The 25,480-nt window shown below is 43.9% G+C and overlaps 1 long non-coding RNA gene across 4 annotated transcripts in view; it reads left to right on the top strand.

Annotated features, from left to right (window-relative positions):
- Positions 1-25,480, top strand: part of LOC123802750 (uncharacterized) — a 377,446-nt gene that overhangs the window by 265,660 nt on the left and 86,306 nt on the right. For 3 of the 4 annotated variants that reach the window (XR_015723501.1, XR_015723500.1, XR_006782634.2), the window contains one exon: positions 4,763-4,987. This is a non-coding gene — a long non-coding RNA (uncharacterized LOC123802750). Of the gene's footprint in view, positions 1-4,554; positions 4,655-4,762; positions 4,988-25,480 lie in introns of all 4 variants that reach the window. The other variant, XR_006782633.2, reaches the window with a different exon arrangement.

Here is a 25,480-nt window from a genome sequence, read left to right as displayed (position 1 = left end):
AAATATGTATCACTGGCAGGACTCGCTCATAGATTAATGGAGTAGGGCTTATCTGCAAAGGGCCGTATGGGAGTGATTTGAGGGGCAGACAGAATAATCTCCATAAAATATACATCTTTCTTGTCAGATGAAATCTCACCATCATTTTTGAGTCTTCCTGAGTACATACTGGCCTTTCTGTTAAAATTCCAATATGCACGATGGCCTTGTTAACCACAGAGCCAGAATCTGAACGTATAAGGGACATTCTGGCTCACTGAGACAAGGAGGTTTTTCACTTTTGTCTTAAACCCTGAAGCATTTTTATAAACTGTCATATTGCATAAAACCCTAGTGGACAGACATATAAAAGCAGAGCTGTTCTCATTGAATTGGAAGGGCAACTCATTGTCTTTACGTAGAGGACTGTATGGGTGGTACCCCTTCTGGGTGACGTGTAAAATGACACTCGCTCTTGGGCTTGACCCTCACCCCTTGGGTGCTCATGGAGAACTCCATGCAACTCGGGAAAGCCACGGACTCCAGACTCACTTCTTTATTTTACCCCAGGTGGGAGTAAGGGAATTATTTGAGGCAAGCATTCTCAAAAAACCTTGCTATATACACAAATAAAGCAAGATAGGATACAATACATAAACAGATATAAATATATATGTGGTATGTCGAATAGGAAACAATGTTTCAGAAGTCTTCTTGGACGGTGATAATGAAAAAACAAAGAGGTTCTTTGATGCATAATGCTTGATCTTGTAGAAGGTAAAGTGCAGTGAGAAAGACAGCTGATTGGAGACCTTGGCCTCATGGAGACACCGGGGAGAAGAAATGCGCTCATAGGTCTACTAGAATAAATAGAATGAGGGAATTGTACCGTTCTGAACTACATGAGCAACACAGAGCAAACAGGTGTATTTGCCTTTAATATTTCCCGCAACATGGTTCATTCTAGGGACCTTGTCCTTACCCTTAAACACATGTTGACCCTATCTAGTTGCTTTCCAGAAATTTCCCAGTTCTGAGAAAAAGTCACAGTTTTGTAATCCAGTCTCATTTTCTGGCACGAAAAAAGTCTCCAGTTTCACATTTGGAACCAGTATTAGGCTTCTCTTCCTCACAGAGTCTTGAGCGCAGGGGCTAAAGGAGAGGAGAAGCATATATGGTTTGACTCTTCCTCTGCCTCCTCCTTTTTCCACTTTGCCTCTTACAGATTTAGAGCAGGGGAGAAAAGAATGTGAAGAATGTGGAGATACTGGTTCACTGAACTAGGCTTGCTGTTTCAGGATCCTCTTCCCTTATGTTAGCAGGTGGTCAGAGCGGACTTTGTGGCAGGTGTTTGTTTTCAAAAGATTTTGTTTATTTATTTGAGAGAGGGACGGGGCAGAGGTAGAAGCAGACTTCCCACTGAGCAGGGAACCCAACGCAAGACTTGACCCCAGGACCCTAAGATCACGACCTGAGCCGAAGGCAGGCGCTTCACCCACAGAACCTCCCAGGTGCCCCTGCGGCAGGTGTTTGAGCCTGGAATGCTAGTCTGCTCTAGAGCTGCCAGTGGGAGTTCTTGGAGGGACCCGTGGGGTCCTCAGCACTGCACAGCAGCCTGTTACAGACAAGGCCTGCCTCCCATTGACCTTTCACACTCCTTTAACCAAGTGCTTCCCCCACCGGCTCCTCCTGCCGCAGCTCTCTGGGTTCGTACCAGTCGAACATGTTAACTTCACGACAGAACACAGCCTGGTACCCTTTTTCATTGTCTGTGTAACCTAAGGAAAAGCCTATTCTTCTCCCCAGGTTGAGGGATGTAGGCAACTCTACCCACACAGTGTGTCTTTGCTGTTGCTGTCCAGAACTGCTCTGGCCCTCAGAATTTTCCAGCTCCTCAGCAGGCACCCCTCCCTGTGTACATATAGACCCTAAACTCTCAGCAACGTGGGTGAGCCTCCCAGGAGCTTTCAACACACTTGGCCATGCTCATAGGGCAGGAAGAGAAGCCAGGTTCTACAAATCAGCAAGCGAGCCGCTAAGACGTAGCATGCCTGTCCGTGACCTTCCAGCTTCCTCTTTTTCATGGACTAGAGGTGGGTGAGTGGGAGGTTGTCGCAGGGCTGCCATCTTTATTGTAAGTCATGAAGGAATGTGTCCTTCTTGTGAATGTGTCCTTCCTGACTACTGCACCCAGCCCCATTCTGCTTACTGATACAATGGTGTTGGCCTGTTGCCAAGGACAGTTTTTCATGCCAAGGTTTGGGTGAAGGTACTTAACTATGTTAACTAAACATTTTTTCACTCTCACTTAATTACTGAAGCCAACTGACTTCACTATGAATTTTAAAATCCAGTTTTTAAGACCCTTATGCCACCTGGAAGCATTTGACTTCACAGAGCTAATAAATTGTAAATTAGTGTAATAAAATTCAACTACACCCCAACTAAGTAAACTTCTTTTTTTTAAACTGTTTAACATATCAGGTGCGTGTTTTTCAATGGACATACAAATGCGCTGTTCTCACACAGCAGACATCAGGATTCCATCAGAAGTAGCCAGGAAGTTGAAGCAGGGCTTCCGCTACAAGGCGTACAGACGCCCATGAACTTTGGCGTGTCTGGTCTCGGAACTCTGGTTCTGTCCATTTGCCTTCTAGCCAGCGCCTCCCTAAGAAGCCGGCTCCTCCATCCTCTCTTCGGTGTTGGCTGCCTCTGCCTGTCCGCAGCCTCAGCTCTCCCAGGATGGCAAACAAAGCTGTCCGAAACAGGACCCGTCCCCTCAGAGCCCACGAGACCTGCTGTTAGCACAGCAGCGTTTACACTTGTGCACAGACGATATCCACATCCACCGTACGGCTTCTCCCGGAAACCACTGTGTTCCACGGCGGCAGAAGCACCTCTGAGAGGTCGGTGCGGCGTGAGGCTCCAGTCCCACACAAGGACACCGGAGCCGGCAGGTCGAGGCATATTATCAGGGAGATGTTTGCGGGGAGCCTTCCTCGGGGACCCCATCACGGGATGGAATCTAAATCTTTCTTTGTGGTCGTCTGGTCCCAGACGTACCATTTGGATTCTTTTTGCCTTTATATCCTTAGGCGTTGCGTTGTGTTTGGTTTCTTAGTGTGACTCTCATTGTTGAGTTTCTTCATCATGCAGCAGGGTGCAGTTGGCTTCTGCACAGAGCATCACCTGTTTATTTTGAAAGAAGGAGAAGAAGAAGAAGAAGAAGAAGAAGAAGGAGAAGGAGAAGAAGAAAGATGATGAAAGATGATGATGATGATGATGAATGATTTGGTGACCTGAAAGGTTCCAGAGGAAACAACGGGTCGGCTTCGCTTCATTGCTCAGACCTCCCCGCTGCAAGAGAACAGGAGAGATGGGTTCCCGACTGTAGCTACGTCCGGACAGTGTCACTTCACACGGGTTCCCTGTGGTAGACCTGTTCCCCTCTCAGGGCGCACAGTGGTTCTCTGAGACGGCAGTTCCTCTGGGCGGACACAGCCAGTTAGGAAGATCCAGGAAGCGCGACCTTCTTTTGTTCTGACAAGGCAGAGGCGCGGAGGGGCTGCTGCAGAGTCGTGGTATGCTCCGTGCATAATCACCTACGGTGTATTATCCGCTCCATTGTCCAGGCGGAGGAATCACGCTCTTCATTGTCTCTTGATCTCTTACTTGCCACAACAGCTTACCCCATCAGAACTGTTACGTAAGCTCCTTCCTGCTGAAACTGACCACAAAACTTTATTCCAGGGAATCCGTTCTTGAATTAGCAGGATGCTTTTTTAGCGTGTAGAAAAGTTGACCTTTCCTAATGGAGACCTGTATTCACAAAGGGATCCTCTGAATCTCCTTCAGAAGGTCTGCTGGAAGTAGATGAATCATAGAAAGATGATTTGCATGTGTTCCTTTTTCTCAAGTATTTATTTCATATTAAACTCTATGTGTTTGGTATTTCCAGAAGTAAAGAAAGACCACAAAAAAAGTGTAATTTTCAGGAAATAGAATTGTTAGAGATGGGCAAAAGGGAAACAGACATTTTCTTTAGTGAAAAAGACCTTTTGCTTGCAAGTAAAAAGTGGTTCTCCTATTTCTGATGGAAAGAAAAAAAGAAAGAGGAAGAAGAAAAAAGGAGCCTAGACAGAAGAGCCAAACTGCTGTCACCCACCTCAGCCTTGGAGAATGCCTCCCCGGGTGGGGACTGAGGTCCACACAGCAACCCGTTCTGTGGGACTCACAACAGAAGGGAGCACTTGGCGGGCCCTGAATATGGTCTCTTCAGAGTTCTCATAAATCAAACCAGATTTGCCTAGGATTGGGCATGGGAGAGACCGCGCTCCAGCAGACCGACTCGAGAGTGTATTTTACAGCACTGAATCACTGCAGCTCGAACGTATTCTTCAATGTAAACGTTGAACTAGACAGAACCTGCTTTACATAGTTCTGATTAGCAACCTGCCAAGCTTGATTGTCGATAGGATAAATGGGCCATCTACGTTTCATTGCAGTTTTCCTTTTCTTTAATGAGTGGTTGGGGTGTATGTGTGTTTCACTGTTATTTTGTTTTTGTTTCTTCAGTGTTTCTGGCAGAGGGTGTTGCCTCCAAATTGCAGAGGGGTCCCATCAGCAGCCCTCCGCTAATTTGAGAAGTGCTCTTCAGAGCGAGCTGTTGAAAGAGGTACATTTCCATTTGAAGGAAAGGACTCTTCCACAAATCTTGGTCCTTAACCTAAAATGAATAGATGTAAACTGCTGCTAAGTTTTTTTCTATTTTCCTATTTTTCAGGTGTTCTGGTGTGAAGAGAGTTCTCTGCCCCCAGTGTTTGGAAGGTTTCACAGGCTGGGCGCCTCCTGTCCGCAGCCAACAATGATGTTTTGTGTCTTCATCCCGGTTGAAGGGCCTGGCACACAAACAGCCCAGCCTATTCATTCCTGGAGCAATTTTACATATGCGAGACCGAAGCCAAGATGAATGTCTTCATCCCCGACGTGCTCATTCAACCACATTCTGGTAAGTGCAAACACTGAGATGAGAAGTGGGGTTCGGACCCACGTTCCTGATCGGTAAGTCTGCCCTGGCTCACATAGCTACCTCTTTGTTGCAACTCAATCATCCAAATGGATATTTAATAGAAGGACATTTGTTTTGCCCAACTGGAGTGCCTCCAATGGGGCAGGGATGGCGTCACCTGCCCAGGGGGTCCTGTTGGCTCCCTCCTGGGGCAGCGCCACTGCCAAGCTTGACAGAATCGCTCACACTGACTCCCTAACTCCTCAGCCAGCAACCTCAGACTGCCATCTCATTGGGAAGGGAACTCTAGACCTCTGCATTTTCACCGGCCAGACATTCTGAATAAAGCCTATGTCCTCGGTGCTGGCAGTTCTTCAGAGGGCTCTTTGAGAGTTTGAATAGAGGTTCTGCAGAAGCGTCCCTTTCATTTGCCGCGAAGACGAAGCTTGTGCCAATGCGTGTCCCTGAAGATGTACAGGTGGGACCAGAAACAGCTCACAGCGTGGGAGGTGGGACTGGAGATGCACTGGTGACACCTGCATTCGGTCCAGGAGGCAAGAAGCGGCTTTGTGACGTGAGCCGAAGGGGTGCCGGTGACAGGTCACCTTGGGGGTGTCCCCGCTGAGACACAGTCTCACGGGGGAAACAGCAAAGAGCCCAAGCAGGTTAGCATAGCCGTGCCATGAAGGATTCTGCACAGAGCTGCTTGTACAGGAACCGGTGACTCACCCTGGCGTCTGTTGCCCCTTTGCGCAAAGCTTCAAAGTCCTATCCGATGCCCGACCCATATTCAGTGGGAGTTTTTCTTTCCAGTTTATCCCATGGTGATTTAGTAGTGTTTGCTTTTCAGTGTTCCCTTGTTCCAAGAACACAGTTACCTTTACCCTACTTAAGATGTACTTTATTGTTTAATATGAAAGATTAAACTCATGCGATACTGTGACATGATGTCAGGATCCTGTTCACTGAAAGACATCAGTAGTCGGTCATCCAACTTCATATTCCGTTATAACTTTACCGACGTTTGGAATCCCATTTAAATAACGTTTTTCTGCAAAAACTATCGGGAAATGCAATGCCTATCTATCCCGATGGTGTAATATATTAAACAAAATACTAATTGGGAAATTCTCAGCTGGACCTTCGTTTAGTAAACATGATGTAGAAAGTAAGTACTTGGTTGATGCAGAAGGACACTGACGAGCGACGTCTCTTGCTATGTTTATTTTTTCTCTGAAATAACACCCACTGTGAAAGGTACAGAAATGTGATTTGCTGTTTTTTCAATGACGTGCATAAGGGATGGAAGATAATTGTCATTCGGAGAGCAACTCTCATGCTGTGGGCTGGGTCTAGAGTTCTCCCTCTTTGAGTCCGGTCAACAACACCATTGTGCAGGGTGCAAGTTCTCGCTACAGCTGGGTCCTCCACTGGTTCCAGAACCAATGCACACTGCCTGCTGGGTGGGGTCAGTGTGCTCTTTGTGTGAAGGGTCGGGGAGTAAAGAGCTTGGGCTTTGGAGCCACCCAGTCTCGATTTCAGCTCCCCCGCTCTGCTGTCCTAGCAAGTACGCATGCGGGGATAGGTACTGTGTGAAACAAAGCATCGGGGTGCCTGTGCTCCAGTGAACCCTTACTTACACAACTCGAGGGTGGGCCGTGTCATAGTTACCTGTCCCCGACACGACACCGTGGCTTCTCTTTGAAAGAATACACTTCTCTTTCTGCCGTCTGATCTGCGTCCACTTCCCGTCTTTGCAGCATGCTGTGCCACAGAGAAGGGCTCTGCTTCCTCCCAGGCTGTTCCCCATAAACTCCAAAACGGAAAATCACCTTCACGAGTTTCTGCCCTCACCGTGCTTTGTGACAAGGTTGGTCTTGTTCTGTCAGACATTCCTTGTCCTGTTCAAAAGTGCCTGTTAAACAAGACAGCATGGTGGTTTTATTGGAGGCAGAAGGCCTCTGGGTACGATTCCTGGAGAGGTTAGAGAGTGAGGACCCCATGGAAATGTGTGTTTATGGCAAACTCAGGGCGAGTGAGTCGGACCCAGAAATCAGAATCCTGAGAAGTGGGCACTGTTGGAGCAAAGGTCTGAAAGGAAAGAGGAGAGATGTTTCATGCCTGCAGGATTTGGGAAAGAGAAAAGAGAGTCGTTCCTGTGTGCAGTTACTATGCTCAGAAGTGCTCTCTTTGCAGCCCCCTTTCATGTGAATAAACACAGTTTTGTAAATTCACGTAATTCAGGGAGGAATTTCAGTTAGCGCCATTCCTGCTTACAAGTTATGCATTTTGAGATGTAAGCTTTTGCAACAAGATGAACTTTGCGGAGTAACATGCTGACAGGGTTCAAAGTGAGAATGTTGTCTCTGTGCCACTCGTCCCTCTGCTCCAGTGGCAGGACAGCCCTCCTCCCGCTTGAGGAGGCTTGATCTGCAAATACCTAATATTCAGATAGATCTCAAATCTAGAAGTCAAGAAGAAACCAGGTCCAGTCGCCCTTTGTGTGCAAACGTGGAATGGCTGGATAGGTTCCTTTGTTTTCCTTCTGTGGTCTCTCCTCATTGGTATCGGATAATGTTGCTCTTTCTTTGAGTTTATTCCTTTCCGCCTTTCCATCGATCCGCTAAGAACCCAGTATTCTCGATAGAACACAAATCTCCTTCATTAAATTTTGCTAAGCAGCACTAATTTTGTGATTTAATGTTTTGCGAGTACTTTTGCGGGAGTGTGGGCGTGACTTTGCCAGGTCCTCTGCTAGGATGTCACGTGGCTCGGACCCAGGTGGCAGCTAGGGCTCTGGTCTCCTCTGGAAGCCAGGCTAGGGCAGATCTGCTTCTCAGCTCCTTGAGGTTGTGGCTTCAATCTAGTTCCTCGCAGCGGTGGAATCCAGGGTAGGACTGAAAAGCCAAAACAGTAACCCAGAGGCTCCAATTTCAGGAAGAAGCCACCACCCCTTGGCTGGGCAGATGAAGCAAAGAGGTTGGCATTATTGTTTGAAGCCTCTAAATTTGCGGTACTTTGTTCCTCTGCAATAGAGAAGTAGATGGCATAGCAACACGCATAGATCGGAAAAGCAGTTTGGTGTGAAAATATGAACATACAAAGGGACAGATATCAATACTATTTACATAAATGCGAAACGCACAAAGAATGAGACCTATTTCGTGATAACAGATGAGCAGATAACTCATCTGTAGCATGCTGCATAGTTGCCGGTGGGACAGGATGGGAGAAGGGGCGGGGAATAGGGATAAAAGGGAGCACGTCAGAAAGAACAGAGGATCTTTACATGGACCCGTGTGAAAATGCACGTGATCCGAGCATTTGCCATATAATTTACCCAGTGTTCTGCAACAGAGATTCAAGGCAGGGAGGGATATATTTTAAACTATTTTTCTCAGAAGGTACTTAAAGCAAAAGTAAGCAAAGATACCCCACCACCACCTTGTACATATGCTTATTAGACTGTTAGAATTATTTTGGTGACTAAAATCCTTGTTGTATGGAATTTTGCCGACCGTAAAAATTTGCATTAAAAAATTACTACTTAGTTCACCTTCAGTTTACTCCCTAACCCAGCCAGACCGCTCACTGCTTCTCATAGCTGGATAATTACTCTGTACCTTATTAACTATACTCCTTTTTCCATGCTGTTGCTATCACGATTTCTCTGCCGATCGCCTGGGCAGAAAAGGGCATCGAGAAGCAATTTTCCTTATAAACCAAGAGTCTTGAAAAATGAATATGTGTTGGCTAGTGATGAGAGGAACTTCTCATCAGAAATTCCGGACTCAGAAACCAAGTTCTCTGTCCAGGCGTGATTATCCTCACCTATTAAAGTCCTCACAGCTAAATTTGTTTATGCATTTGTTACATTTAATTAGGCTCCTCTCCTTGCACTGTGTTGGGAGAAACCAGAGGAAGCCAAAACACATGCCAGGAATCTGAATTTGCTGATGATTGCATCCTTCCAGTAGACACACTGGTTTCTCATTTTGAGCTAGCATAGCCTTCCCAGCACCCTTTGCTCCCCAGTGCTGAGTCGAGTGCTGTCTTGAGGCCATGACGTCACCACCAGCAGACATCTGACAAAATGAGTGAACAACCCGAGTCTGTGATTTCCTGTCCACACAGGAGCTGAGAAGCAATGACTATATTTGAACCTTTCTAAATGCCTTTTGTGTGTAACTCAGGAAATATCGTGGCCCCTTCTCCTCATGAATGATGTTTTGGAAACCGGGTCTGCTGGAACTCCTGGGTCCTCATAATAGATTACTTTACCACAGTGACTCATTCACTAAGGCTGGATGCAAATGAAGTAAGACTGAGCCAGATTCATGTTTGGAAACTGTGCACCTGCAGAAGCAACAGTAAATCTTACCACAACTTGTTTCTTAGCTTTAGGGTTCTGACCTGAGGTAGAAGAGGAAGTGCACAGAGAGTGCTAGCTTTAATCGACAAAAATAACTTCAGCAATTAAAGATATTTTCATTACGAGTATGCCAGACTTTTCTGTTGGTGTTTCAGGTCTGATTTTAGTTCGAGATGAGAGGAAAAAAACCCAGATAATATGCCAATTTAACATCCCTTTCGATTCTCCAAGAAAATACTAGGCATTGTGCTTGGCACACACAAGACAAAAAGAAATATGGAAAATGAAAGGTTCTTTCTCCATATAACGTAGTCTTCCGTGGGATGGTTCATTTGAAAACAAATAAAGCCAAAATGATAATTACTCCATGCACGTATGTTTAAGGTGAATAGGAAACATGTAGGGACCCAAAGTCACAGAGAAATTTACTTAAGATATGGCTTTGAGGGGTGCCTGGGTGGCTCAGTTGGTTAAACGTCTGCCTTCGGCTAAGGTCATGATCCCAAGGTCCTGGGATTGACTTCTGCATTGGGCTCCCTGCTCAGCGGGGCGTCTGCTTCTCCCTCTGCCTTTGCCTGCCACTCCCCCTGCGTGTGCTCTCTCTCTCTGAAATAAATAAGTAAGATCTTTAAAAAAAAAAAAAAAAAGAATGGTTTGAGCAAAGCCTGAAATAAGAAAAGTTGGCCAGGGGAAATGGATTTTCAGGTGGCAGGAGACATGGCTTCATCCCCCATGGGTTATTTGTCTGTGCTGGACCCTTGGCGGTAGCTCAGGACGCATGTGGCACAGAACATAAGGGCAGGCGCAGCAGCAAGAGAAGTACTTGGTAAAGCCAGCTTGTGAACGGCAGGCTCTGCCATAGAAATCCACCTGTACTTGATCTTTATTGCCAACCCACAACCACTGAAGAACTGTAACGCAGAGAACAGCAGAGTCATATTCGCCTGCTAGCATGGCTGTTTTATGAACAGGATGGAGGATGCACTGGACAAAGAGGTGGGAGGCTTGGCTGGCCTGCAGAGCAGGAAAGAGAGAGCTACGAGTGGTCTGTGAGATGGGGGTAAGAGCATGGACAGCGACCTCCAGTGTGAAATCCAAAACTACGTCCATATGTACATGTTCAGGTCTAATCGATAGGACTTGGTGACTGGCTGGATATGGAGTGTACTGAATGTGATCGGCACTAGAATGACTTGCAAGTCCGTGACGTAGGCCAGACTTCATGAGAAGCCAGAGTCTATTGTCTGTTTCCCTTAGCCTGACCCAAGCAGGGAGTACAAGAGGATGGTGTGTATGCCACAGGCACTGGCCGTGCAGGAAGGCTACACGTAGGATATAATGCATGTCGGACAGCTGTCGGGTGTCCAGATAGAGATACTTGTTGATAGATCAAAGTACAGATCTGAAAGGGACGGTGAAGTTGTAAATAAACTTAGAAGGCAGGCATGTTGAGGAAGGAGGATATGTGTGGGCATATCCATAAATTGTGCAGCGGGATGATGAGAAGAGCAGTGGGGGCCTCAGCCTGTCCAGGCGGGTGGCGGGAAAAGAAGCCCACGCATATCCGCAGAGTGGGAGCAGTCAGAGAGAAGAAGGTCAAGGAGGGGTACAGAGGAAACCCCCGGGGCTTGGCGGGAATGCATTTGCCATCTCCAAAAAGTACCGCATTTTCTAGCAAGACTACTTTATTCCAACTTTCTGGGCAAGCACTTAATTCTTTTGGTAGGAAATACACTTCTCAGGCCCTCACCAACCTTTCCATGCTCCTGATACATAAAAAAGATTTTGCTTTTCTTGAGCCTGACTCCTTAAAACCCACAAATGCTTGTTTGTCTGAGAGAGTCTCATGATTGTAAATCAAAGGCACCTTCGTTTTCAAGCTGTTGTTTCTGCTGTATTTAAAAATTCAACCAGATAGCCAACAGGATTCCGTACACTCCGTGCTCTATTTGACCGTGCGTGTTAAATCCTAAACTGATGTGGCTTCATATGCACGAAAGAAAGGTATGATTAGGGAAAGAAAGGGGGCACCAGTGAGAATCTTATTTCCTGCAAGAGATTCATTCAAAACAGTTCTTAAGACCTGCTGCCAGCCAGACTTTGGACGAGGCAGAAGGGACGCACCGTGATGAACAAGCTAGTCACAGTTTCTGCCCTCATAGATGTCACTGTCTCTAGTTATCTGTCTTCTTTGGCATCCCAAGAACCACACGGACATAGTCTGGGTTTTCTCAACAGCAGAACCCACAGCGGGATTATAGTACAAGTAACTTATTTGACAGGTGACCTCAGGTGAGTGGGGAAAACTTAGAGTCACCTGACACTCACCGTCCCACCCGAGGTCGCACCAGGTGACACTCTGCCTTCTTGTTTCAGCTTGCACGCTGTTAACACATGTCCTTTCTGCAGTCCGTGGAGTGCCAGACTGTGGAATTTTGTACCTTATTTCAGTGATCCCGCCGTTTAAAGTGACCCCCCAATGCGGTGCTGACGTGCTGTGTCAATGCTCTTGACAAGTGAGGCTGTTGAACTCCCAACGGGTACCATCTACCCGTTCTGAGAGTCACAGCTCACAGACAAATCTCTTTTGAGACCTATTTCTTCGCAATTAATGTTTTAAATGAAGCAGAGCCTAGAAATGATATTAAATTATTAATGTGTGTTGGTTAGAAAAACACATTTCATGAAAGAATGCAATTTTTTATAGCATACATAAACAAATCTTAAAACACCTCACTATTTTTATCATTTCTGCCAAATCCCAAGGATGATTAAAAAGTCTCTAAGGGGAAAATGCTGTTTTTAACAAAGGTGACAAAGTAAAAATTCTTTTATTTGGGATTTCTTTAAATTTTGTGTAGTGATTCTTTACTAACACCTTCTTTTTCTAATCTAACAGTTGATCTTGCTTTTTCGTTTCTTCCTTCGACTCAGGTAAGCCCAGGCGTAGTCTGTAAGAGCAGCACGCCCAAGACATACACACACTGCCCCATCTTGGCCATTGCCTTGAAGGAGAAAATCATTCTATTCACGTTCAAAAAAGTCTTTCATTCTTTATACACTAGGATATCATTCCAGCAAATACATTTTAATCATTTCTGAGGGGACTGGATCACTTCCCATCTCTGGACTTAAGGATATGTCCACAGACTTCTTCCTTGACCTCTTGTCATCAATAACTTAGGAGGTCAGTAAAATAGATGATTTTTTAACTATGTTGCCCATTCTCCCCATTTTTCCATGACTGCATATTGGCAACCTATAACATGTTGAATTCTAGCTGTTAAAAATTTTCACTGTGACCTCAAATTAAATCCTAACCAGGTTTTGGAACTATACATGCCTGTATTATAAATTTGCCATGTTCATGTTAATCACCATAATCATAATACATACGGTAAATGGCACTAATGGAAAATGTATTTTTTTAACTGTAGATGCCTGTGAAATAATATCTCCACCTGCTTGATACTTATTGCCTGTTGATATCGTCTGTCTTCTCCACTAACAACAGTCATTAGAAATTTAGAGTCCTCCCGTTCCTGCTACAGAGAGAGAGACACCCTTACAAATGGAGACCTCTAGTACATGGAAATTTCTGTTACAAAAGGGCAACTTCTGGGTTTTTCAGAGCTTCTCCTGTGTGTGCTGTTTCTTAACAATATCAGCCTCAAGATGATCCTTACACCAAATAAGCATATGATAGGGTATCATCGTCTGTTCCCCTTCAGCCCATTAGAGACCAGAGAAACCGTTGCCTGAAACTCTTCCTCGTAGAGCCAGATGACTCCAGAGGGATCAGGAAGCCTGCCCTGGATATGCCACACATTTGTGTTAACTGTCGGCTGGTTGCTGTTTTCATAATATAAGTTACCTCTCTTTTAGTAAACGCTTAAAAACACATATTGAACATCAAAAATCATATTAAATATTTTAATCCTTAAGTCAGAGGAGTATCTGAAATGTTAATTTTTTTAGCTCTTAAGATGAAATTTATTGAAAAAGTTTTCTGTAAGAATGGAAGACTCAAAGTGTGTGAGTTAAAATGCAGACTTAAATGTATACTCACATGCACACTTAAATGCATAATCTTTCAGCTTCATTTCTTCTATTTTTTTTTACCTGCCTCAAAAAAAAACAATAAAAAAATAATTAAATACAATGGGTTCAACGGAGCATAATGTTAATGCTAAACAAATTTTATGTTTAGGGAATTTTAATTTAAAGGAGGAATTTAGGCAGAATAATTTGATGGTAAAACACTTTGACTCTGATAAAGCAAAAGCAGTTGATGAGCCATCATGATAGAAGAAACAATTTAAAGTTCTGTCAAAAACAATTTTTGTACAGAATTCCTTATGTAGCACATTTCGCATTGTCTCAAGTAGAAAGTAAGAATGTTCCCTTGAAGAATCAGTTATGCCCATCTTGATAGAGTGATAAGCAATTTTTTAAAAACTTCATTTTTTCCCTTAAACATGAAGTTTATTCTTAAGAACTTGAAGATATCTCATAAAAATGACTTCTTTCTGAAATCTTTGTAAATTGTTATCAAGAGCAAAAACCAATGTGACTCCTCTCTTCTTTACATAAGAGAAGAGACTCACCATTAGTGATGTCTGCCTTTAAAAGAAATAGAATATCAAGAACAAAAGAGAAATGCAAATTAGCCACCTTTCCAAATAGTTCCTAAAGTTTTCTTACAATCCATTTGAGTACTAGTTTCTAGCTCTTTTTGATTAGAGGGGCACAGTATTACCTTTTTCCCCCCTTTTTTACTGAAAATACTTCCAGAACCTCCTTCCTTTTTATTACCATTGTCAAACTGTATAAAAATATAGAGTGAAAAAAATTTAAGGAGCAAAAACTCAAAAATAAAACAAAATATAGAAAAAATAGCTAATGTATGTCAAAGCAATAAATGTAAATGAGATAAATTTATCCACCTATTGAAAACAAAAGATTCTGACACTGAGACACATGCACACACACACACACGCACACACAACTTGAAAGATTCCAGAGAGTAGAAATAGTAACTACTACCATTTCTTCACAAACAATAAAATGAGAAATCAGTAACAAAACAAAATTTTAAAAACTACTGAAAAATCAAAAGTAAAATAAAATCAAACCAATTATGAAGTCTTAACTGTTGAGTGATAAAATTAAAACTCAAAATGCAAAATATATAGAAAATAACATTTTTTATTATGGGTAGTTAAAACATGCTCAGAAGAAATTTCATAAATTTCAATAATTAGTGAATAGGAAAGAAAACTATGTGAAGAACATTCAACTGAAGTTAATTGAAAATAAAACTAATGCTTTTTTCAATTTCGCTGTGAACCTTAAACTAAAACATTTCTGAATTTTAAAAACGAAAAGATAACAAATGAAGAAAAATGAAAATAAGCATTAGACAAATGATAAATAAGCCTAAGTGTTGACTCCTTGGAAAAATGAGTAAAATCAATAAGTCGGTAGATAATATATTTAAAAGTTGTTGAAAGTACAAGTCCAAAATTTGAAATAACATTAAAGAAATAACAGGGAAAATTAAACATTGTAGAAGGAATTATGCTAAGTCTACTCTATGGAAATATATTTGAAAACATTTACGAACAGGTGATTTTCTAAGTAACAAGGTACATATACACAACCTTTGATAAAAAAAATTTTACATGAAAGGACAGTGATGAGTATGTGTTTCTGGAGAGTTTCTTCTGTGGATCTCAGTGCATCCTGTAGTTTTCAAATTAAATAGGTGAAAATTCATGGAGATAATAAATAGCAATGTGTCTCTGTTGGCAGATGTGGACACATTGCCACTTATCAGTAGGAAAGAGAATAGGTGTTGGAAGCCACTCAGACCCAAGCACTGTGCCAGGCACTGAAGAGTTGGCCATTAGAATATGGCAGAAAGCAAGACCCTGTTCTGCAGGGGCTCACAGCCTAGTGCTGGAGGAGAACCATCCAGTACACACACACACACACACACACACACACACACACACACACAATGCACTGCAAGGAGGAAAAAGTAGAGGGCTCTAAGAACATTTTATAATAGGCCTTATAATTAGGAAAGTGATCTAGCAAAGGAAGGGATAGCATGACTGGAAAGCCCTTGACAGAAAGGAAGACAAATTTATTAAAGAATAAAAAGGCGCATGGAGGGTCTGACTTCCACCCCTGCCCTCTCCGTCCACCTCCCCTCCCCCACCCATTATAAACAACGACTTGTATTAGTGTCCTGATGCAAATGTAAAGAAACACTACTCCATCTCCCTGTCTGTGTAGAAAGATCTTACACTGTTTTTTGGTCTAGATGCGTAGTATTTTATTGTGTAGCTTGTCGGTTTATTCCGCAACTCCTATTAATGGCTAAGTCCCAGATATTGCTACATCTAGCCGTAGAATTGAATGTCACAAACAGTGATGACAGCTAGTATGAAAAGTAATGTTGTCTTTTTCTCTGCCTCTGCTTAACTGTAACAGCAGTTTTTGTCTATTTCAACTTCGTGTTCTGGACTTGTGTATGAACTTTGTCCCCTTCCATCCATGAGTATCAGTGCTGAGCGCACTACCATTTTTCAGCCTCAACCACAGAAATGGTCGTAAGACGAAAACATAAAGCTGTGTGAATCCATCGAGTTTGACCCTGAGCTTGTTACTAATAAATGCCTTTGATGGTTTTTAAATCCTTGCCAGCTGTTTAGAAATAATGGAGGACCTGAAGTGTGTTCGATTGCTTCACTTCCCGAGCAAACTGAATTTTACCGATGGCGTGTGAATTTCTCCCATTGTTATTTGTAGATAGGACTGTACTGCACATTTAGACCCATCTCAATCCAATTTGGAAACAGGAATCGTGTATAGTCCACACTTCCTATTGAGGTTTTGAGTTACTAATTTGAACTCCTCCGCCTCTTTGAATTCTGTGAAATCCAGACTAAGATGAAGGATCTGTAAATATATTTAATTCCAGTGCTTTCCCTCCTGAATACATTAGAATGGGTGTAGCCGTGGTCTGTCATGGAGGCCATTCCGATCAAGCTCACTCCATATGATCACTGTGTGCCTTTAATCTGTTACTTATTCAATATTTGAAATCACCCCTGACTGTTGGTGTTCATTTTTGTGCCTGCGTTCTCACATAGTCCTTCTGAACTAGGCTAGGGGCGCCCTGAGTCCACAATAAATACTTGCCAACATAAGTATGCTGAGTAACGGAGACAGAAAAGTCCTTTGAAACCAATGGACTCGTGAGAGGCAACTCTTTACACAGGAATGTGCATTTTCACCAAGTTGAAGAAGTTTATCATCTGAAAGTCGTGACTTGGGAGCTCCCGTAAAATTGGCTTATGAGATAGAAATCTGTTAATACTCATTGTGAAGCCCAGGCTGGGACGTAATTGGATTTAGCAATGTTCAATTTTGAGAAAGAAGGCCATCTCACTTGAGCTTTGTTTGAAACAAATGGAGCAGGTCAGGGGGAAGCAGTGGTTTCTTCAGGATTGTTTCTCCCTGTGACAAGCCCGTGCAGGAGCCAGATTCCCCAAAACACAAGCAGACTTCAGTTGAAATTTATGCTCAGTCCACTCCCATGCTTTTAAAAATAAATAATATGAGATTAAATTGATTGATATTCTAATTCGTTTCCAATCACTTCTAAATGTTTATATGCAGTAAGTATATGCAGCCTACAAAGGCCGTTAATAATATGACAAACTGGGTAGTATGCCATCCTGCAATTATAAATGAGCTCTAGAAGCATTTCAAGAGCAGTTGAAATGTTGACTCCAGATTGAATGTTTCATTCTCCACTATCTGTGATTTTAGGAACAATTCCAAAGCTAATGGAAAGAAAGAAAAGTGTGCAATGTATTATTATGTACGTATTTTACATCTCTCCATTATTAGCAGTTATCTGATACCTCTCGCCGTCTTCAGTATTTGTAGGTCATAACATGAAGCAGGTAGAGCCAGAAAGACTTGTCTTCATGTCTCCCGTTCATCAGAAGATAGACTTCAAAGCCCTTGAACCTCGAGTTCCTCATCTACCCAATGAAGACGTGTGGGGTTTAAGATCATGCCTTGAACAGAGTACAGACATGGCACAAGTATTTTCTATTTCGACTGAACTCTCTTGACTCCTATAAAATACATAATAAATTACTTCTTTTCCTATTGCCCTTTGATTTATGATTCCTAATCCAGCTCTCTTTTCTAAATGTATTTGAGGCAATATGTAAGTCCCAAGATGGTATACACAGTCTACAAAGTTTGGTAAAACCTCCACATCAATGTAGAGATGAGCAGTAACTACAGAAGAAATGTCAAGGACGTGTCAGTTATTGGAGGGCAAGGAATGAAATTGAATTGAAAGTGCTAGTTTTCAAGAGATGACGCCTCCTGAATCACCAGAAGAGATAGATGTTTTCCTGGGTCTGAGTGGTGTTGTTCATGGCACATACTTTTATGGAAGCTAGGCAAAGACAATCTTGTCAATGGTAGTTTTTCAAAATTCAGCATGATGTTGGCTTCCATTGGTTCTTATACTGAAGCTCTTGATGCTGTAGGAGTTGACCGTGAGGTCATCTTCTGGAAAGCTGACACTCTGCTCAGTCTTGGATTACTTTTCTGTTGTGCGGAAGAGCTTCTCCCTGGTCTCACTGGAGCCCGATCTATCCTAGGCAGTCATGAATAGCAAGCAGAGAGGACTTACCTCCCCTGAAACAACCCTCAGGGGTTAAATAACCCTTAGTGGGACAATTCTGGGTGTTCTTGGAGAGTCTTCAATTGGAAGAAGCTCTCTTTACCGATGGTAAGAACCTTTTCTAGCTTCTCTTCCTTCTGTGTTGAACCTTCTCACTTCCTCAGCAATGCTTCCCAGGATGCCTTTTGAAATAAACTGTCTGCCCGTACATCCTGGACTCAAGGTCTCCTTTGGGGAATCCCAAACTAAGACAGATATCAGTTAAAGTCAAAGCATGTTGATAAATTACAGCTTTGTGAAGACTTTTCTGTGGGAAAAAGACGTAACCAAAATAATGCCCACAGTATCTGGGCAGTGATCCACCCAGTTGAGTGAATAAAATTTAAATAATCTCAAGTAATGAATAGATCACATGCACTACCTCCTTGCATAAAGTTATGTAGGAAGCTATCCAAGTTTAATTTCTGATGCACACTTAAAATCCAGACGTTTTATGTTACCTTTCTGCAAAATGGAATGATTCCTCACCGGAAGGACTATGGTGAGACGCCAGTTATACGAGTAGAGTGCTCAACCCTGGTCTGGCACAACTAGGACCTCACCCGGCTGTCCCTTTGCCCTGTGTTTTCGAGGGGCCTCATGCATCTCCTCTCAGTGTCAGGAAAGTAGCTGGCATGATGATGATTTATTATGAAACTTAAAGATCCTAATGTAAATTCTTAACCTGGTTGATGGATGCCCAACATTCCAACAAGCAAACTTCAGTTTGTCTTGAAGAAGTGTTGAGTTAAATCAGGGTTTCTTGAAGACTAGCTGAGGAAATCTGGTGGTTTTGCAGACAAGAAGTACCAACATCTGCCCATAACTGGGCTGTTTTCGTCCTTAGGCTCTTTACAACAGCTGATGTTGAACACAACCCAACAGTCCCTCCACTGGGAATTTTTTTTTTTTTTACCATAAATCAATCGTGTTGTTTTCTGAGCTTCATTCAGTCATAGCCATTGAAATCAACTATTAAATTTATCAATGATATCTCACATTTTGTCGGTTTCATCTGACCACAGTAAATGCCTCAAACTTGTGTGTTAAATGACTGTTTTGCAAAATCTGGATGTTCATCAGATTCAAAGTTGTAGCATTGACTCATAAGAGCCCATTTTCCTCCAATGAACAAAAAAACACTCTAAAAATTTTGTGTGAAATCTCAGTCAAGGTCATTGAATTGAGAAGGCGTACCTTTCCCTAATTTCCTCCTGATCATACCCAGTTAAACAAATTCAGCCAAATCACAACTGAATCGGGAACTCCTGGCTGTTCAGTAGGCCTTCTTGGTGTGTTCAACCCGATGAGGTTTTGAAGACGTGTCTTTGGATCCAGCAGTGGGCCAGGCTCCTGGAGAGGCACACTTGCCATCTCACTGTGCATGCACCTTGCAAATAGAGGTCTACGTTTCATGATGTAGGATGTGATTAGTGCCGGGAGGGGTCATGGAAAGAAAGCCCCCTGGTCGTGGAGTTCAGGAAGGGCACGATGGGCCTGAGAGGTTCAGAAAGCTCTACCAGACCACTTGGTGTTTGAAGAGAGAAGTGGGTTGAATTCGGATGAGTGGTCAGGCATCAGGAAGATTCTTCACAAAACAGGACAGAGCCTGAGGGAAAGTATGGGGCAGGTAAGAAAGGACCTGATGTGGGGTTATCGGATGACTGTGGAGGTCATGGGGAGCAGACATTCTCTCGCTTGACTAGACACTTGTCACGTTGGTCTGAGTGTAAGGACTTAGACAAGGAGTACTTGGGTGCGGGTTCCAATTTCCGAAGAGGAAAGACATGGAGAATCGTGTCCTCTCAGCCCCCAGTGGAAAGCAGGCCCTCAGCATCAGCTCACTGACTGACCGATCGCTTGAAATCTAATTTCATAGTGTATATGAGACTGTTGTACTTTGTGGCCAAAAAAAAAATCAATAAGAACGTTTGACAAGATGGGCTGAAGGCAGTAAAACTAGCAGACAGAGCAGATGAGCAAAGACCGTTAAGTCAGGGAAATGTTAGCGCCAGGAGACGGTTTCAAGCTGGAATTTGCTTCAAGAACCATGGAGCACAGTCTGCAGCCTTGTAAGCAAGCATGCAATGCTACGGATGGACCTCATTTACGTTGCAACTTCCTGAATGTCAACATCCAACGTAGGGATCAGACGGGATGGGCTCCCTGGTATAGCACAAATTTGCCATCGGAGAAATGTTGTGTATCCCTCAGCCCATGTGATTGAAACCCCTTCCCAAAGATCAGGAACGTTACTACCTTGTTTCACAAGAGGCGAGTGTTTAGGGAAAGGTACACACATATATTTTTCCTGCAGATTTTTTATTTAAATAGTGTTCACTTAACGAAATTGTCAGAAACGTGTATGCAAGTCTGTGTCATCTTTAAATAAGAGCAAAACATGGCATTTTGGAAAGATTCTAAAAGTAACCGTTTTCGTCAAGTACTTAGTATGGGCCTGAGCCTAACAACACTCTCGGGGGAATACCAGTTGTTACTTTGCCAACCGTCCCGGTAGGGAAACTGAGGCTCGGGGATGAACCGTTGACTTCAGTTGCCCAGTCAAGCCTGCTGAGTTGGAATTTGAAAGCCGGGAATGTCTCTGAGCAGCAGGCGCTTAGCCACGTGCAGTACTCACGGCCTTTTCAGATTCGGGAAGTCCTCCGGAAATGAAAACACTTGCGTGACACCGCACGATTCATCATCGCCCTCCTACGCAGTAAGGTTTGCTGACCGTGCGTCTGTTTCTGCGTACGAGGTTTGGGATTTTTCCATTTTAAATGGTTTCAAAACGCTTTGTGTACACCTGAGTTATTTGGTTAAAGTATCTAATACTGGTTCCCCTGCACATCAAGCAGAGTATTTTCATAGAGGTGGCCTAATTACCTTTACCTGTAACAAGGATGACTATTTAAAAGGTAGAGTTTAATTCTGTTCTTCACTGGGACCTGGTGAATGTGGGTTTTTTCCCTACATAAACTCAGGATGAATGTGGGAGTCAGGCAAAATCTTCCCTTGGATTTCTACCACATTATTCTCGTTGGTCATTTCAAAGGGTAAAGAAACATCATCTTGTCTGAAATGTCTTCCCTTCCTGAGGGGCCCCCACGTCTCCTGTTTGCTTTCCTTTGCAAAGGCTCCTGGGTAGCCAACAGTGTGTTTGGTTTGAGTCATCTTAGGAAGGAAGCTTTCAAGACAGGGCGAATTTCTGCTTTCATGAAAATGCCGTAAGGGGACAGAATTCTCTGTACCGAATCACTGTGATTTTAAGACATCATTTCACAAAAGAACGATATTTCTCCATGTTTTTGTTTGTGTTTGCTTGTCTGGGGCTGATGGAGTGTGGAATTCATGACGGGATTCTTCTCTGCATCTCATCACTGTTTTTCTTGGTCCTATGAATGATATCTTTTTAGCCTCCTAACATACTAGGGTAGGAAGTTGGACTGATGGGTTTTTTTTTCTTAAAAAAATCATAAAAGTGTTAACTCACATATTTACCCTTTCTCAGCCCTCCCCAACCCCCAGCCAAAAAAAAAGCATCCTCTCTTAAGAGAATATTTATTAGTTTGATAAAATATGTTAGCCTTCCTTGTGATTCTGGGTGTTGAGGAGAATACCCCAACACATGAAGCTTTTAAGCTGAATGCTCTGCCTAATGCAAACCTCATTTACAAACACTTTAGTAACATTCACAGATTTTTCCACATCCGGTTGTTTCCAAAGACAGAATGAACTTGAAAATTTTCCTCATTTTCCCACTCATGTGGATATAGCTGATGTTTTAGGCAGAGGCATAATCAGCAAAGTGATTCACAGACAGGAGGAGGAATGGTTTTTTTGAGCTTCTGTTTAAAATGGAAAAAATAATTCTTTTATAATAAGAAATCCCATTCATGCTGTCTGCCTCATAAAGTTGCAGCTGCTGTATTTGGTTGGTTGGTTGCAGGTAGTTGGAAAGTGTGCCGGGTGTGATGCACGCTCTTCAGTGCTTAAACCGTTAACCTCTGCTCCCCATGGGTTGTACAACACTTCACCACAGAGTTGCTGCCCTGGAAATGGGACTCAGAAAATTTCTAATTTCAAAGAGATTGTTCTCTAGCTACAGGGAGTTTAAACAGGTCCAATAGGGACGGTCAGGTGGCTCCGTCGGTGAAGCATCTGCCTTCGCCTCAGGTCATGATGCCAGGGTCCTGAGATCAAGTCCCGCGTCGGTCTCCCTATTCAGCCGGGAGTCTGCTTCTCTTTCTCCCTCTGTGTCTGCCTCTCTTGCTTGTGCTCTCTCTGTCTCTCAACTCTCTCTCAGATGAATAAATAAAATCTTTTAAAAAATGAACAAGTGGAACAAAAATACAAAACAATATTTGTAAGGTCTCTAGTCCTGTTTGCTGTGAATTTATAATTTATGACTGTACGTTAAATGCGGACCTGCATAAAATGTGCATTCGATTTACTTTACATGGATAGGAACTATTCAACAGCAAAGTCCCTTTCAGATACAGGGAGGAATACTTTCAATTATGTGACACAAACACGATCACAGACTTCATGATTTCTTGTGATGAGCAACAGGTGGGTTTGGCAGGTCGTCGGGAAAGTCAGGAAATTGTGTGCAGCAGAAGGAAGCAGAGGTTGGACGAAGCCAGCGACGGTGAGGAGGGGAAGCTGGAACAGCACACAGAGGTGCTGGAATGGGAGAGTGTACAGTTCTTCCTTAGCGACTGAGCAGTCCACCCGCCGAGTGGGAGGAGAGAACACACTCCAAGCCCTCACCCGGGCTTCTGTGTTCCCCGCAGGAATCTAAAGAGAGTGTTGATGGGAAACCATGCAGTTTCGTTGTAACACAGGTAGAAAGTAAAAGGCTAATTAATTAGAAGGCCAATAGCAAGCAAGTAAGCCTATGTTTCCTGCTCTAAAAAAATTATACAGCATTGTAACTGTATTGACTGTCACCCCAGAATTCATGTTTACCTGGCCCCAGGCATGTGATTGCATTTGGAAAAAAAGATCTTTACTGATGTAATGAAGTTAATATGGTGTCACAGTGGGTGACATTGGGCCCCGAATGCATTGACTGCTGTCCTTGTAAGCAGGGGGAACTGTGGGCACGCACGCACACGCGCGCACACACACACATACAGAGGAGAATGCCGTGGGACCTGCGGGGCACCCATCGGAGGGAGGATCTGCAAGCTAGCGAACGTCACGGGTTACCAGCCACCACAAGAACCCAGAAGAGGCAGGAAGGACCCTCTGCTAGAGCTTTCAGAGAGAGCATGGCCCTGCTGACACCTTGATTTTGGACTTGTGGCCTCCAGAACTGTGAAAGAGAAAAATTGTGTTCTTGTAAGCCCCCTGGGTTGTGGTGACTTGTTCCAGCAGCCCCGGGAAAGGAGTACAAATGCAACCAAAGTTTCCATCCTTATGTCTCGAACAGGAACACGTCGTTCCAGAAGCATGGGGCCAGGAGCCTTGTGTCATCATTCATGGTCCCTTGTCTTCCTGGCTTACATGAAATGTGAGGCGCTATGCCTTAATTAAAATGCCATATTCAGGCATTGTCAAGATGATGAGTGACTCTCATTTACAAGTCTTTGCAATTTGATTCTGTTTGGTTAGCTTTGCCAGGGAGCCCATAGCCTCCTGAATCTAACGAGGTGATAGAGTAAGCAAAGCTAATATGAGTCGATCGGTGTGCTTTTTTTTTTTTTTTTTTTTTTTTTTGACAACTGGATCTGTATTCTTGAACAAATCCCGTGTTTTGTTTTGTTTTTGTTTTTTTACGAACATGACATCCACCCAAATGCAGAACTTTTTAGGCAATACACAGTGTCAAGATGGCCGGGACGCATCTTGGCGGTGACAAGTGTATGTGGGTTGGAATTTTTGTAAACCAGGTTTGCAACCTGGCCTGTGAAGGGTGAGAAAGGAGCAAAGCCCCATGGCCATCAGTTTTTCCATCTCAGCAATGAGGAGAAGATATATCCCTGGAAGAGCTGTCTGTGGAGATTCTTGGAAGTGACAAGGGTCTGAGGCTTCCTGCTGAGGGCCCGGGGCTTCCTGTGCACTCAGCACCTGCTAGTGTCCTCATGCAGCTCCTCCCCAGCACTGATGTGAAAACAGTGAAGGCAAGTCTGCTTGAAGAAGACCGTAGTGTTAGCGGTCATCCTACTCACATATACGTATGAGAGACAGAGGTCAGCTTTTGGGGGATGCCGGGAGAAATTACCAGTAACTCGGTGGTTTAAAGCAACAGACATTTACCGTCTCATGGTTCTGGAGGCTGGAAGTCCAAAATGAAGGTGTCAGTCGGGCAGGTTCTGTGCTAAGGAAAGCCTTTCTCATAGCTTCTGAGTTCTGCCCACAGTCCTTATCATCTCTTGTCCTGTGGGCACACCTGTCCTGTCTCTGCCTCCAGCAGCACATGGCCTTCTTTCCGCTGTCTCTCTGTGTGTGCTGTCTTCTTAGGAGATCAGTCATGGAGATCAGGGTTCACCTGATTCAGTATAAGCTGAGGTAGCGTTTCCCATCACAACTGCAAAACACCATTTCCCAATAAGGTCCCATTCTGAGGTTCCAGGTGGACATGGATTTGGGGGGGTCACTGTTCAACCCAGCATGGCAGCCCACAGACTGTGGGCAGGATGAGAGGGGATGCCTAGTGCTGGGAGTTGTACATGTCATCTGGCAGATCTCTGTGTCTTTGCTTGGTGAATATACTGTTCATTGTCAGTTCGTTTGCTTGAGTTTGAGTTCTTGTCTTTATTAAAGAAAACACCTGAAGGTCAGAAAGCTTATTTGATCTGCCTTATTCAGGATGCTTAATGGCTCTGCTGCTGCCTCAGTCCCCAAACTGGCATATTTTTTAGTTCATTGATTTCATCCTTTTGTTATTCGAGAAAGTGTCTAAGAGGGTGTGTCCACATGCAGTGTTTTCTCACTGAGCCGCAGCTGGGGTCTAGAGGATGCAGGACAACATCTCTGTTCTTCTGATCAAGCTGCCTGCCAGGGATGGAGTTGGCTTCATATGGGCTCCCCAAATGCAGCTTCTCTTTACCTTTGCAACATTCCTTCCTCTTCTTCCTCGTTCCCTTCTCTGCACCTGATGCTAGCCCGCCGTGCCCCTCTGCTCAGACCCGAGACACCTGGGCCACCCGCCAGTGGTGAGGGTCCCGGCTCTTTGCTGTGGGTGCTACATTCTCCCGTGGAACCCCCGCACATGAGCACCCCCTCTGCAGTGCTCCTGACCGCTGCCTGAGAGCGTGAGCCTGGGGCCCTTCCGTGCTGGGAGATCTGCGTCCTCGCCGTGCAGGGCTGGATGCCGGTGGAGGAGGCTGTTCGTGAAGGTCAGCATTTGTAT

This window comes from Ursus americanus, chromosome X (genome assembly GCF_024610735.1).
Source record: "Ursus americanus isolate L20-20 chromosome X, mUrsAme1.1.p, whole genome shotgun sequence".
Classification (NCBI taxonomy): Eukaryota; Metazoa; Chordata; class Mammalia; order Carnivora; family Ursidae; genus Ursus; species Ursus americanus.
The sequence above is the reverse complement of the archived record's forward strand: the minus strand, read 5'-3'. Positions and strand labels throughout refer to the sequence as shown.